At 34.6% G+C, this 5,078-nt stretch overlaps 1 pseudogene; it reads right to left on the bottom strand.

Annotated features, from left to right (window-relative positions):
- Positions 1–3,114: 3,114 nt before the first annotated feature.
- On the bottom strand, positions 3,115–3,692 carry LOC137756351 (splicing factor U2AF 35 kDa subunit-like; annotated as a pseudogene).
- Positions 3,693–5,078: the final 1,386 nt, after the last annotated feature.

Raw genomic sequence — 5,078 nt, 5'->3', positions numbered from 1 at the left:
GCTTATAATAGCGTATCGTTACTCAGCATCCATTTCCCTGGAGTTTCCTGCTGATTTACTCTGAAATCATTAAGAAAAGAATAGTTATTTGTTAGCTTGTACTTTTATTTTCTTTATATAATTGCTTAAACTTGTCACTTATGATTTGCTTAAGGGCAAAATCAAATGAAGTAATTTTGTCCACTTTTCCTGACGACCTAAGTCTGAAAAGTTCAAGTGTATGCAAATGTAGTATTTATAACAAATTATTTTAGGCAAGCACCTTATGAAGGAGATGCAATGAATTTCTGCCTTTAGGAATTTTGAGCTATTAGGAAGTCTGGTATAGCACTAATAAAATACAAACACTTACAGTCAAATCTTATTTCTGATGCTGCTAAATGAGAACTTACAGCTTAATGTAATAGGCAATTTAGCATATAAATGTATACCATAAAAGCAAGATGTTGGCAGTTCAAAACAATAAATGTTAACCTGCGGGCAGGCTGTTACTGAGGTGTTAAAGGCCCCTGAAATTTTAATGAACTTGTTTAGACTAAGAATTTTCTGCTCTAAGTATGTTGCCTGAATTTACCCACTCCCAATTTCATGCCAAATTACAGAATGAGACATTCAAAAAGTTAGAACTGAAGTAACTGACATTTTCATTGGATTATTTTGGCAAAAGTTTTATTTCAGCCTTTTCCCTTAACTATGATGTTTGCATCTGTCATCTATTCTGGTAATTCTCTAAGTACATTCTAGTGGCAGTCTATTTCCCAGAACCAAGAGGAGGCATGAAATGTCTCTCTTAACTCGGAGAGCCATTTTCAATGCAAGTACATACAACATTTTTTATAATCTAAATAATATAAGGATAGCTTTATTTCTTTCTCATTTTTCTAAGCAGATACAGATGCCAGTCACTCTAACCCTCAGGAGAGAGAATACCATCTTGACAGTGGAATTCATTGAAAGGGGAACCAGAGGAGATTCTTCAATGTGGATAGAAACTCTTAAAAACTCCATAATATCAAGCAAAAGAAGTCCAGACTCTCTAAAGCCATTCATATTGTTGACCAATAATTTCTCGTCAAACTTTTGCCTTTTTTTTCTGAGTCTTCATCAGCTTATTAGTTCTGTTAACAATCTTACTGACTTTTTTCTGTATCTTTAGCTGACTCCTCTTCTGTGGCCCCCACATCTTAAAGTTAGATATTCTCCTAATTTTGCCCTAGTCCCTCTTTGCCTTTGTTTTTTCTTTCTTTATTTAGGTTTATTACATTTACTCCCAGAGAGTTTCAGTTATACCTATGAAATAGACCCCAAAATCTGTGTGTCAAACTCTCCTTATCATTTGAGTTTCAGATATAATTTTCAACTTCCACTGCTTCTCAGTACTGAGATAGGTTATTAATAAACTTAACAATTCCAAAACTTAGCATATCATCTTTTTAAAATATAGTGTTATAAGAAAACCACAGGCCTCAAATGGCATCACTTGTGCTAAAGCCCATGATACCAAACCTAGATTTAATACCTGATCTAATTGCAGTTTAAATGTAATCTTAATGGACCAGTCTGGAATTTTCTGTCATGTACCAGTAAGGTCATCAATCATGTGCCTCTCCATCTCCCACAAGAAGAAGAAGCAATCTGCATGGTAAATTCCTTGCTTTCCCTTCCCCCACAAAAAAAAAGATATCCTGGCCTGAAAATAACCCTTTCTTTTACTTTGTTAATAGTTTCTTACCCCACTCTCCTTCTGTCTATAAAAATTTCCCATTTTGTACTCAGAACTCTCTTCTAGTTGCTAGATGGGATGATGCCCAACCCATGAATCAGTGGATGAAGCCAATTAGATCTTAAAATGTACTTAATTGAATTTTTGGGGTTTTAAAAATACTAGTAAATAATAAAATATCAGGAATTGTTCTAAGTGCTTTACATAAAATAAGGCACTAAATTCTGAAGTAGGTACTATTTCTACCACCATTCCCATTTTACAGATAAGGAAACTGAGCCACAGAAAGTTTCAGTGACTGCCCACGGTCATACAGCTGGTAAATAGTAGAGCCAGGATTTGAGCTTGAAAATCTAGCACTAGGGTCCTTGTTCTTAACTACTTTGCTTTGCTGCATGGTTTCCCTTACTATTTTCTATTGATTTTACCTCTATTCTCCTCACATCAACCCCTATAATCATATTTTTTTTTTACTTTTTCTTATTACTCCCCACCTCTCTTCCCACATCAGATCAGTTGCTAAATTAACAAGTCTTGTATTTCTACCACTTCAGGTTTGTTTTTATTTTTTGTGAGAGAGTGGACTCAATTTGTTTTCCTAACTCCAGCCTCTCTCCATTCTAATTCAGCAGTGGGGAGATGAATTTTACTACAGCACAGCTCTAATGGAGTTCCTAACAAATTTCTTTCTACTTACAGAAAAAGAGAAACAAAAACAAAACAGACTCTTCAAACTGAAATTCATGGTTCTCCACAATATATGGCTCCAACCCACTTCTCTAAGCTTATTTATTATGTTTCTAATACATGAGATCCATTGCTTAGCCATGTTGAACTGCTTGTTTCTGTCTTTGTTAACCTCATCTAATTCTATCCCTAATTTCATAGTTATTCATTTTATAGTCTTTATGCACAACAAATATAACCTGTTAGTCCCTGCCTTTCCTAATTACAACTCAGCTGCTAGTACTATCGATCTCCAATATATAGGTTCAATCCTGCCCATTATAGGGCCAGAACCAAACAATCTTATTGATATATGAAGAATGCTATTTTGTGGTAAAAATATAAAGAGACAATAAATAACTAGGAAAAGAAATATAAATGGCCATTAGAAAACAAAATATTCAATATTGTTTGTAATAAAAAAATCAATATTAAATCAATAGCCAATGTTATGAGATGATCAGCTTCATAAACTTGTGATGCATATTATTTATTTTTTTACTATATCACTACAGATTTTATTCAGAAACCCATCTTTGTTGGTTTTGTTGTTGTTTAAAAAATTCCCATTATGAACTAATTTGGTCAATCAATTACACTTTCTAGAAAACATAGGGGAAAAATGGCATGGCTTAGAATTGCCCACATCTTTCATGATCTCTCCACTACCTTCTGTCCACACTCTGGTCCCCAGACCCTGACCTCCATCTATGCTTCTTGCAATGGTGTCCATATAACTCTCACCACAGTTCTCTAGAAATGGGCTTCAAATGCATGAAGTTGCAGAAGCCTTCTCCTGTACACACTCCCTTTTCATACTGGTGGCAGCAGGCTTCTCTGAAGTCTGTCCCAGAGGAGAGCCTAAAGTCAATCAAATCCTTTTCTGCATCTTCTTCAGGATGAAACTTGACATACATGTTTACAACTAGGTGATCTCCAAGGTTATCACAGACGTTCTTCTCCTCAACTTAACTCTATTTTTCTATTTCTGTAAAAACCTCCTCAAAAAATTCATCATAATGTACTTACATTTTGACATCACTCATAGCACAGCACAAACTGTCAGCAGGCAATGAAGAGTTTTGAAGGCTATGGTACATGTTCAAGCAAGCAATGGTCTGGTTGGTTTATTGTGCGACTGAGCGGATCTGTCTCCATGAGGACATACTCCAATTTTGAAATAAAATGAACAGTTGACTTTGTCTTTCTTGGTGCCAGAGATGGAGATCAAGTAGTCTGCCATTTCCCACCTGCCACTGCCAATACTACTGCCTGCACAGCTGACCTTCTATGAAGGGAATTTAAATCGGCACAACCTTTGGGGAAAGCAATTTAAAAAAAACCAGCCTATAATAGAAAACAAATAGAAAAAACTTAAATATTCATGATAATAATAATCACTAAGTTAAATATAGTATATCCACTCTATTGAATTATTCATATTTATATGTAGTGAGATAGAAAGTTCTTTAAGATATATTTAATTGAAATGTAATGGTTGCAGAATGATGAGCACCATATTTGTATCAATACATACAGATAAAATATCCAGAAAATACACAAAAATGTATATAAATTTATGTGTGAATTATAATGTGGTAATTCTAAGGTCCAATATTAGTGTAATGTTGAATAAACTTTGGGACATCCATATGGTATTTTGAAAATCATATGTAAATGTTTATAATATAATGTTATATAGGTAAAGTAAGTTATAGTTTATTTCTCTGGTGTCAAACACAGGGCCTGACACTGACAAGTGAATGTTCAATGAATACATGTGCGTATATTGCAATATTAATTGGAAAAAGAAAAGATAGCATACATGCTCAGAGTTTAGAAGGAAGTTGACTAAAAATTCAGCAGTGATTATTGATGGGTAATGGGCATAAGAATATTTTAAATATCACCCATGCAAATATTTCTTCCACAAATGGTTTTTTGTTGTGGTAGAAAGAATAACAGTCCCCCAAATATGTCCATGTCCTAATTCCTGGAACCTGTGAATATGCTATCCACCTGGTAAAAGAGACTATACAGATGTGATTAAAGACATTGATTATCCCAGAGATTATCCCAGATTATCCAGGTGGGCCCCACCTAATCAAAAGAATCTTTAAAAAGGAGAGAATGTTTCCCAGCTGTGGTCAAAGAGAAGTGTGTGTCAATGTTAAGTGTCAGAGAGATTTGACATTAAAGGTTTTAAAGATGAAAGAAGGGGGGTGCAAGCCAAGGAATGCGAGTGACCTTTAGAAGCTGGAAGTGAATTTTCTCGTAGAGCCTCCGGGAAGGAATGCAGCCTTGCTGACACCTTGATTTTAGTTCAGTGAGAGCCATGTTAGATTAATGACCCACAGAACTGTAAGATAATAAATTTGTGTTGTTTTAAGCCAGTACATTTGTGGTAATTTGTTATGGCTGCAATAGAAAACAATTACATTTGTTGAATACAAATTAAAAGTATAGATACACACACACACACACACACACACACACAATCATCGTTAATCCCACACCAGATATATCTACTACAACATTATTATATATAGATAGATACATAGATACATAGAACATTTTCCTTTACAAATATAACACATCTCAATAAAAGGCAACTTCATTCTTCCACTTG

This window comes from Eschrichtius robustus, chromosome X (genome assembly GCF_028021215.1).
Source record: "Eschrichtius robustus isolate mEscRob2 chromosome X, mEscRob2.pri, whole genome shotgun sequence".
Taxonomy (NCBI): Eukaryota; Metazoa; Chordata; class Mammalia; order Artiodactyla; family Eschrichtiidae; genus Eschrichtius; species Eschrichtius robustus.
The sequence above is the reverse complement of the archived record's forward strand: the minus strand, read 5'-3'. Positions and strand labels throughout refer to the sequence as shown.